The sequence below is a fragment of the Trachypithecus francoisi genome, unplaced genomic scaffold (assembly GCF_009764315.1).
Source record: "Trachypithecus francoisi isolate TF-2019V2 unplaced genomic scaffold, Tfra_2.0 Lachesis_group4, whole genome shotgun sequence".
Taxonomy (NCBI): Eukaryota; Metazoa; Chordata; class Mammalia; order Primates; family Cercopithecidae; genus Trachypithecus; species Trachypithecus francoisi.
This window is the reverse complement of record NW_022681469.1, coordinates 110,888,534-110,899,704: the sequence shown is the minus strand read 5'-3', so window position 1 is coordinate 110,899,704 and position 11,171 is coordinate 110,888,534. Positions and strand designations below refer to the sequence as shown.

General features: G+C 41.4%; 1 long non-coding RNA gene across 1 annotated transcript in view; it reads right to left on the bottom strand.

Annotated features, from left to right (window-relative positions):
* Positions 1-11,171, bottom strand: part of LOC117072747 — a 31,984-nt gene that overhangs the window by 9,005 nt on the left and 11,808 nt on the right. The window lies entirely within an intron of this gene.

The window sequence follows — 11,171 nt, the reverse complement described above, 5'->3', positions numbered from 1 at the left end:
TTGAACTAGTTGACAGTTCCACCAACAGTGTAAAAGTGTTCCCATTTCTCCACATCCTCTCCAGCACCTGTTGTTTCCTGACTTTTTAATGATCACCATTCCAACTGGTGTGAGATGGTATCTCATTGTGGTCTTGATTTGCATTTCTTTGATGGCTAGTGATGATGAGCATTTTTTCATGTGTCTGTTGACTGCATAAATGTCTTCTTTTGAGAAGTGTCTGTTCATATCCTTTGCCCACTTTTTGATGGGGTTGTTTGTTTGTTTTCTTTTCTTGTAAATTTCTTTGAGTTCTTTGTAGGTTCTGGATATTAGCCCTTTGTCAGATGAGTAGATTGCAAAAGTTTTCTCCCATTCTGTAGGTTGCCTGTTTATTCTGATGGTAGTTTCTTCTGCTGTGCAGAAGCTCTTTAGTTTAATTAAATTCTATTTGTCAATTTTGGCTTTTGTTGGCATTGCTTTTGTTGTTTTAGACATGAAGTCCTTGCCCATGCTTATGTCCTGAATGGTATCACCTAGGTTTTCTTCTAGGGTTTTTACGGTTTTAGGTCTAACATTTAAGTCTCTAATCCATCTTGAATTAATTTTTGTATAAGGTGTAAGGAAAGGATACAGTTTCAGCCTTCTTCTTATGGCTAGCCACTTTTCCCAGCAGCATTTATTAAATAGGGAATCCTTTCTCCATTTCTTGTTTTTGTCAGGTTTGTCAAAGATCAGATAGTTGTAGAAGTGTGGTATTATTTCTGAGGGCTCTGTTCTGTTCCATCCGTCTAGAGCTCTGTTTTGGTGCCAGTACCATGCTGTTTTGGTTACTATAGCCTTATAGTATAGTTTGAAGTCAGGTATCATGATGCCTCCAGCTTTGTTCTTTTGACTTAGGATTGTCTTGGCAATGCGGGCTCTTTTTTGGTTCCATATGAACTTTAAAGTAGTTTTTTCTAATTCTGTGAAGAAAGTCACTGGTAGCTTAATGGGGATGGCATTGAATCTATAAATTACTTTGCGCAGTATGGCCATTTTCACAATATTGATTCTTCCTATCCGTGAGCATGGAATGTATGGAATGTTCTCCCATTTGTTTCTGTCCTCTTTTATTTCATTGAGCAGTGGTTTGTAGTTCTCCTTGAAGAGGTCCTTCACATCCCTTGTAAGTTGGATTCCTAGATATTTTATTCTCTTTGAAGCAACTGTGAATAGAAGTTCACTTATGATTTGGTTCTCTATTTGTCTGTCATTGGTGTGTAAGAATGCTTGTGATTTTTGCAAATTGATTTTGTATCCTGAGACTTTGCTGAAGTTGCTTATCAGTTTGAGGAGATTTTGGGCTGAGATGATGAGGTTTTCTAAATATACAATCATGTCATCTGCAAACAGGGACAACTTGACTTCCTCTTTTCCTAACTGAATATCCTTTATTTCTTTCTCTTGCCTGGTTGCCCTGGCCAGAAGTTCAACACTATGTTGAATAGGAGTGGTGAAAGAGGGCATTCCTGTCTTGTGCTAGCTTTCAAGGGGAGTGCTTCCAGTTTTTGCCTATTCAATATGATATTGGATGTGGGTTTGTCATAAATAGCTCTTATTATTTTGAGATATGTTCCATCAATACCGAATTTATTAAGTTTTTAGCAGGCTATGAATCTTTCTGGTCCTGGACTTTTTTGGTTGGCAGCCTATTAATTATTGCCTCAATTTTAGAGCCTGTTATTGGTCTATTCAGGGATTCAACTTCTTCCTGGTTTAGTCTTGGGAGAATGTATATGCCCAGGAATTTATCCATTTATTCTAGGTTTTCTAGCTTATTTACATAGAGGTGTTTTTAGTATTCTCTGATGGTAGTTTGTATTTCTGTGGGGTCAGTGGTGATATCCCCTTTATCATTTTTATTGCATCTATTTGATTCTTCTCTCTTTTCTTCTTTTTTAGTCTTGCTAGCTGTCTATCAATTTTGTTAATCTTTTCAAAAAACCGGCTTCTGTATTCATTGATTTTTTGAAGGGTTTTCTGTGTCTCTGTCTCCTTCAGTTCTGCTCTGATCTTAGTTATTTCTTGCCTTCTGCTAGCTTTTGAATGTGTTTGCTCTTGCTTCTCTAGGTCTTTTAATTGTGATATTAGGATGTCAATTTTAGATCTTTCCTGCTTTCTCTTGTGGGCATTTATTGCTATAAATTTTGCTCTACACACTGCTTTAAATGTGTCCAGAGATTCTGGTATGATGTATCTTTGTTCTCATTGGTTTCAAAGAACATCTGTATTTCTGCCTTCATTTCGTTATGTAACCAGTAGTCATTCAGGAGCAGGTTGTTTAGTTTCCATTTAGTTGAGCAGTTTTGATTGAGTTTCTTAATCCTGAGTTCTTGTTTGATTGCACTGTGGTCTGAGAGACAGTTTGTTATAATTTCTGTTCTTTTATATTTCCTGAGGAGTGCTTTACTTCCAACTATGTGGTCAATTTTGGAATAAGTGTGATGTGGTGCTGAGAAGAATGTATATTCTGTTGATTTGGAGTGGAGAGTTCTGTAGATGTCTATTAGGTCTTCTTGGTGCAGAGTTGGGTTCAATTTCTGTATATCCTTAACTTTCTGTCTCATTGATCTGTCTAATGTTGACAGTGGGGTATTAAAGTCTCCCATTATTATTGTGTGGGAGTCTAAGTCTCTTTGTAAGTCTCTAAGGACTTGCTTTATGAATCTGGGTGCTCTTGAATTGGGTGCATACATATTTTGGATAGTTAGCTTTTCTTGTTGAATTCATCCCTTTATGATTATGTAATGGCCTTCTTTGTCTCTTTTGATCTTTGTTGGTTTGAACTCTGTTTTATCAGCAACTAGGATTGCAACCCCTGCCGTTTTTTGTTTTCCATTTGCTTGGTAGATCTTCCTCCATCCCTTTATTTTGAGCCTATGTGTGTCTCTGCATGTGAGATGGGTCTCCTGAATACAGCAAACTGATGGGTCTTGTCACCACCAGGCCTGACCTACAAGAGCTCCGGACTCTTTATCCAACTTGCCAGTCTGTGTCTTTTAATTGGAACATTTAGCCCATTTACATTTAGGTTAATATTGTTACATGTGAACTTGATCCTGTCATTATGATGTTAGCTGGTTATTTTGCTCATTAGTTGATGCAGTTTCTTCCTAGCATCGATGGTCTTTAAATTTTGGCATGTTATTGCAATGGCTGGTACTGGTTGTTCATTTCCATGTTTAGTGCTTCCTTCAGGAGCTCTTGTAGGGCAGGCCTGGTGGTGACAAAATCTCTCAGCATTTGCTTGTCTGTAAGGATTTTATTTCTCCTTCACTTATGAATCTTAGTCTGGCTGGATATAAAATTCTGGGTTGAAAATTCTTTTCTTTAAGAATGTTGAATATTGCCCCACCCCTCCCTTCTGGCTTGTAGAGTTTCTGCTGAGAGATCCACTGTTAGTCTGATGGGCTTCCCTTTGTGAGTAACCCGACCTTTCTTTCTGGCTGCCCTTAACATTTTTTCCTTCATTTCAACTTTGATGAATCTGACAGTTATGTGTCTTGGAGTTGCTCTTCCAGAAGAGTATCTTTGTGGCCTTCTCTGTATTTCCTGAATTTGAATGTCAGCCTGCCTTGCTAGGTTGGGGGATTTCTCCTGGATAATATCCTGCAGAGTGTTTTCCAACTTGGTTCCATTCTCCCCATCACTTTCAGTTACACAAATCAGACGTAGATTTTGCCTTTTCCCATAGTCCCATATATCTTGGAGGCTTTGTTCATTTCTTTTTACTCTTTTTTCTCTAAACTTCTCTTCTCACTTCATTTTATTCATTTGATCTTCAACCACTGACAGCCTTTCTTCCAGTTGACCGAGTCAGTTACTGAAGCTTGCGCATTGGTCATGTAGTTCTCATGTCATGGTTTCCAGCTCTATCAGGTCATTTAAGGACTTCTCTACATTGGTTATTCTAGTTAGCCATTCAGGAAATCTTTTTTCAAGGTTTTTAGCTTCTTTGCTATGGGTTCGAACTTCCTCCTTTAGCTCAGAGAAGTTTGATCATCTGAAGCCTTCTTCTCTCAACTCATCAAAGTCATTCTTTGTTCAGCTTTGTTCCATTGCTGGAGAGGAGCTGCATTCCTTTGGAGGGGGAATGGTGCTCAGATTTTTAGAATTTTCAGTTTTTCTGCACTTCTTTTTCCCCATCTTTGTGGTTTTATCTACCTTTGGTCTTTGATGATGTTGATGTACACACGGGGTTTTGGTGTGGATGTCCTTTCTGTTTGTTTGTTAGTTGTCTTTCTAACAGTCATGACCCTCAGCTGCAGGTCTGTTGGAATTTGCTCAAGGTCCACTCCAGACCCTGTTTGCCTGGGTGGCAGCAGGGGAGGCTGCAGAAGAGTGAATATTGCTGAACAGCAAATGTTTCTGCCTGATCGTTCCTCTGGAAGCTTTGTCTCAGAGGGGTACCCAATTGTGTGAGGTGTGAGGCGTCAATCTGACCCTACTGGGGGTGTCTCCCAGTTAGGCTACTCCAGGGTCAGGGACCCACTTGAGCAGGTGGTCTGTTTGTTCTCAGATCTCAAACTCCGTGCTGGGAGAACCACTACTCTCTTCAAAGTTGTCAGACAGGGACATTTAAATCTGCAGAGGTTTCTGCTGCCTTTTGTTTGGCTATGCCTTGTCCCCAGAGGTGGAGTCTACAGAGGCAGGCAGGCCTCTTTGAGCTGTGGTGGGCTCCACCCAGTTCGAGCTTCCCCGCCACTTTGTTTACCTACTTAAGCCTCAGTAATGGCGAGCACCCCTCCCCCAGCCTTGCAGCCTCCTTGCAGTTAGATCTCGGCCTACTGTGCTAGCAATGGGGGAGGCTCTGTGGGCGTGGGAATCTCCAAGCCAGATGCGGGATATAATCTCCTGGTGTGACGTTTGCTAAGACCCTTGATAAAGGACAGTGTTAGGGTGGGAGTAACCCAATTTTTCAGGTGCTGTGTATCACAGTTTCCCTTGGCAAGGAAAGGGAATTCCCTTCCCCCTTGCACTTCCTGGGTGAGGTGATGCCTCTCCTTGCTTCTGTTGTAGTTCTGTGGGCTGCATTCACTGTCCTGCCCCCACTGTCCAACAAGCCCCAGTGAGATGAACCCGGTACCTCAGTTGGAAATGCAGAAATCACCCGTCTCCTGTGTTGCTCACGCTGGGAGCTGGAGGCTGGATCTGTTCCTATTCGGCCATCTTGGAACTGCCTCTCATCACTCCTTTAATGAACAAAAGGTTTCAGCTGAGATATCTTCCTGTTTTTGACTGATTTTGTTTTCTGATTTTGACTTTTCAAAATATGCTGTCATATACAAGAAACCCTTGGATATAAAATGCCGTGAATATTTCTCTTTTCTTGCAGGCATAACTTCAGTCGATATCATCAATTAATCTCTGGGTTATAGCATGTTTTCTTGAAAGTGTTCCACAGTCTATTTTGGGCATTGAGAATTTCATCAAACTTAAGTGAATATTTCTACAAATTGAAGGCATAGTCCCATTTGATGCTTTATTATTTGCATATATTACTTCCACAAGACCATTTCATGCAAAGACTTGTCTTGTGCCCACAGCCAGATCATTGCAACATGATATAGAATCAATTGGTCAAAAATGGGAAGGTTATCTCTGGAATGTCTATTTGACTCCATTGATCTCTCCATCTTAATTAAGACAGAATATGCTGTTAATTACATAACATCGCTGCACATTCTCAAATCAGAAAGTGTAGTTCCAACTTCTTGTTGTTCAATCGCTGAAAGAATGATCTTATCTCCCAGATGCACATTCTTGGAAGTACTTCTCAACACACACACACACACACATCCAGACACAAAGATACAAATACACACACAAGCACAAACTGTTTAATATGTGCACAATTGTTAACTGGCATTGTTTTACATGAAATAAGGCAAATGTGTAGCCACTGTCCTAACCCAGTTCCACTCCTATCATATTTGCCCATGACACTGATTAGTAAATCTGATTCAACTGTTCTATAATCACAATTTAAGCTGTGTCCATTAAATTCCGTGAGGAATGCAAAAGGATACATTCCTAAGACAAAAAACTTAATTGACTGCTGATATTTCATTGGTAAATTGGGTAACTGATGAGTAAATGTAGTAGAACCAGTGAGTGGGCATTAGTAATATAAGGGGTGAAGCAGCAAGATACTTCATTATTAAAAGGTATTTTAAAGAAATTGAAACACAGGAGTGTGTGTATTCAGCTGAAATAAAATTAGAAAACCGTGAAATAAATCTCACTTGGGGTGTAAAAAAATGGCATTATGGGAGATTCTGGGTCAATCGTCCAATTGTGTAAACTGGATCTTGGAAGTAGGATCCCTTTCCTGCAATGAGACTTGTTTATTGGTGGTGGTGCTTCAGTGGAAACGATTTTGGAGAATGGCCCCTTCCTTTTGTTGTATCTGCTGATTAGATTTCATGGGAAATCTGGGGTTTTAAACTCTATTTAAATGTTAACATAATTCATTCAAATGACAAAAAATCAACAGGTTCTTTGATGTGGAATCATCACAGATCCATTTCTTCTTAGGTGCAGTTATTAAGGTTGACCTACCAGAGGGAAACGATTGTGGAGAATGGCCCCTTCCTTTAGTGTATTTGCTGATTAGATTTAATGGTACATTTATCATTAGGTACGGTGATCAAAGTTGACCTACCCAAGAGTAGAGATGTCCAGGACAGAACTCAGGACTCTGTAGAATCACAGAATCCTGGGTGCAACACTGTTCAAGCACACAAATATGCTCATTCAGAGTGTTTCGGTGTGACATGTGTGTGAATTGCAGTGGAATAAGCATGACACGCAGACAGGTTATCAAGTGGACTCACCTCAGAATCAGTTATGGGCATTACAGAACAACGATGCCAAGGTCCTGGATCCAGAGAAAAGAAACTCCAGCATCCTGTGTAAAGCTACGGCATCTGAATTTCTCATGCTTCTGGGGATCATACTCCTGAAAACAGTGACTTCTTCCTCCTTGTGAAGCATCTTTCTCAGCAGGGCTCATTTCTTCTTCCAGGACTCTGTCCAACAGAAAGGGGAAGCCTTCTGATAGAGCACACCTGACCCATGAAAAGAAAAGGGAAAGAAAGGAGGCCAAAGGTCACACTCCCCTCATTCCACCATCTTCCCTAAAATCATCCTGATTTCATGGGACCCAAGACCGGGGATGCTTCTGTACACCTCGAGGCCTTGGTGTCTGGCCTAAATTCTGTTCTCTTTCTCATTATCTGAAAAATTTTAAGAAAATCCCTAGAGCCAGGATCTTTATTCCTAGTAAGCCAAAAGTCCCGAAGAAACACCCAAATTCTGTCCCTCTTAGTTTGGGAAACAAGTCTATCTTCACCAGCATGAAATTTTGCACAAAATGTGTTAACTGCAAGTCCACCACACAATGCTTAACTGGAATAGGCAGCAACATCTCAGATGATGAAAAATAGATGCAAGAATCCCTAAGACCAATGGTTTATTTTTCCCTTTCTTACTAAAACAACTGCCAGTATTAACAATGATATGCAAATCTCTTTTAGACGCCCTGCTTTTAAATCTCTATGTTTCTTCTTGAGACAGGGACTCACTCCCATCACCCAGGCATTTACAGTGTTTAATTCTGGTTATATGCTATTCTCAAATTTAGAACTTTTCATTTCATCTCTCTCAAATGTTGATCCATTATCACATACGCATTAAAATATTATCTCCCATGTCACGTAATATGTTGCTTTTATTTTCATTCTTTCTTAAATGAACCAAAGGTTTTAGTTGGCATAGATTCTGATTAGTCAAGTTTTCTGATTTCATGATTTCTTAAAGTGCCGTCATATGTCTGCAATCACTGGAAATAGAATGTCATGAGTATTTCTAATTTCTTGCAATCATAAATTAAGGGAATGCTATCAAATGGTATGTCGGTGATTGCATAATTTCCTGAAAGTCTTTCACAGTCTAATTAGTGCACTGAGTATTTCGTCTAACTTCAGTGAATGTTTCCAACACTTGATGCTTTATGTTTTGGGTATATAGCTTCCACAAGAGCATTTCCTGCAAAGGCATGTGTTGTTCTCCACTGGCAAGTCATTTCATTCGGATACAGAATCAATAGGCTGAACATGGAAAGGTTATCGCTGGAATATCTATTTGAATCCACGGATCTCTTCTTTGATATTAAGGAATCAAATACACTGTGTTTTTAACTGTACTTCATTGACAATTTTCAAGTCAGAAAGTATAGGTCCGACTTCCTGTCCTACAATGCCTGAAAGGATGATCGTATATGCCAAAAGCAAACAGTTGGAAGCACATCACAGCTAAAACACACACACACCCAGACATATAAACACAAACAAAGACACACTCAGATAGGCATGATTACGCATGCCCACAAGCTGATGCAAGCAAACCACACACACAAACACACACACTGTTTCATGCATACAGAATTATTCCCTAGCAATATTTTAAGTAAAAAACCCAAATGTGACACGGCAGGAGTCCATGAACACTGGCACACTCACTTCTCTGCAGGGGAGGACCAGGAGATTCAAAGGGAAGAACAAACACAGCAAGAGGGCTCTGTTTGTGTGCCAGTGATCTCAGGGAAAGTCACCACCAACACGCAGGAGTGCGCACGCAAACACACACACACACCCACGAGGCGGTTGTGGCGCGAACACACACACACCATCACATACACAGTCAATCCGACATAAAGTAATGAGGAGCCCAGGTTTCTGTCTACACAAGAGGGACAACTGGATAGTGATGGCTGCGTTTCAGGATGAGCCCAGACATGGGAAACATCGAGTTTTGCAGTCGTGAGGCTTCTCAACCTGTGGAGGGATTGTCTGTGTGTTTGTGTTCCTGGTAGATGACATTCAGAGTGAATTTCTGAAGAGGACATATTGCGGTGTAGGGTTGCGCGTGAGGTTATTGCAGGGGACGGGGTTGACTATTTTCTCTAGGGGTGTGTTTCATTCGTCAGTTGTTGGTGAGCACCAGAAGTTCAAATTTTGCGAATGCGGGACTTCTGTGGATCCTTCTCGCCACCTTGAGGAGTGGAAACTGGAACGCATTTGAAGAGAGGAGGGGTGTTCGTCTTTTGAACCTGCCTCACCGTTTTTACATTGCTTGCTGAATGGACCTCAGGCACCCGAGGACTTGTGCCCTTGGTGGAACCCACAGAATGCTGGAAACAGACAGACAGACACACTTGCCTATCGAATGGTGTCCCTCTCCAATGAATTGAAGCGGAAAATCATCCCACTGGTATGTGAGTCATTTGCAAGTAAGTCGTATTGATAATAAAGGAAATCAAACACAGGAGCGTGTGTGTATTCAACTAAAATAAAATCAGCAAGCACTGAAATAAATCTCATTTGGTGTGTATAAAAATGGCATTTGGGGAGATTCCGGGTCAATCGTCCAGCTGCGAAAGGTGCATCTCTGAAGCACAGTCCCTGACCTGCAATGAGACTTGTTCATCCGAGGTGGTGTTGCAGTGGAAATGATTGTGGGAAATGGCCCCTTCCTTTTGTGTATTCGCTGATTGGATTTCAGGCTCCATTTCTCGTTTGGTGCAGTGATCCAAGTTGACCGACCTGAAAGTAAAGATGTCCAGGGCATAACTCAGGGCTCTGTACAATCACAGAATCTTGGGTGCAACCCTGCTCAAGCACACAAATGTGCGTATTAACAGTGTCTCTGTGTGACGTGTGTGCAAACTACAGTGTGATGAGCATGACTGGCAGACAGGTGATCCATTGGGCTCACCTCAAAATCAGTTATAAGCATGAAAGAACACCGATGCCCAGGTCCCGGCTTCAGACACAACACCCTCCAGCGTCTTGTGTGAAGCCACGGCATCCGGACTGCTCACGCTTCTGGGGATCATTCTCCTGAAAATGGTGGCTCCTTTCTCCCTGTGGAGCAACTCTCTAAGCAGCGCTTCTTTCCTCCCCCAGGACCCTTTTCATCGGGCATGGGAAGCCTTCTGATTGAACACACCTGCCCCATGAAAAGACAATGGAAAGAAATGGGGCCAAAGGTCACAGTCCTCTCATTCCACCATCCTCCCTAAAATCATCCTGATTTCATGGGCCCTGAGGCCAGGGTGTTTCTTTGTACCTCGAGGCCTTGGCGCCGGGCCTAAATTCTGCCCCGTTTCTCACTCTCTCAGACATTTTGACAAAATCCCTGGAGCCAGGATCTTCATTCCTGGTAAGCCAAAGGACCTGAAGACACACCCAAATTCTGCTCCTCCTAGTTTGGGGAGCATGTCTACATTCATCAGCTTTAAATTTTGCACCAAATGTGGGAACTGCCAGTCCACCACACAATGTCTAACTGGAAACGGAGGCAACATCGCAGATCCTGAACAATCCATGCAAGAATCCATGAGATAAATGCCTTCTTTTTGCCTTTTCCTACTGAAACAAGGGCCAGTAAATCTCTCTGTTTCTTTCTTCTTGAGACAGGGCGCCCCACTCCCGTCACCTAGGCTTTTCCAGTGTTTAATTCTGGTTGTTTGCTTTTGTCAAATTTAGAACTGTTTATTGCATCTCTCTCAAATGTTGATCCATTATCACATACATATGAAAATGTCATCTCCAATGCTGTGTGATATGTGGTTTTTATTTTCATCCTTTATTAAATGAACCGAAGGTTTTAGTTGGCACAGCTTCCGATTACTCAAGTTTCTTGATTTTGTGATTTCTTAAATTGCAGTTGTACGTCCCCAACCACTGAAAATAGAATGTCATGAGTATTTCTCTCTTCTTGCAATCATAAATTCGGGGAATGTCATCAGTCAGCCTCTGGGTGATTACATGATTACCTGAAAGTCTTTCACCGTCTAAATTGTGCATTGAGTATTTTGTCTAACTTCAGTGCATGTTTCCAACACTCGATGCTTTATGATTTGGGTATCTAGCTCCCACCAGAGCACTTCCTGCAAAGACTTATCTTGTTCCCCACTGGCAAGTCATTTCACTGGGATATAGAATCAACAGGCTGGACATAGAATGGTTATCGCTGGAATGTCTATTGGATTCCATGGATCCCTACACACACACACACACACACACACACACAGTTGTACAGCCATTCCTACATAACATAATGTGGTCCTCCAGTTTTTGTCTATA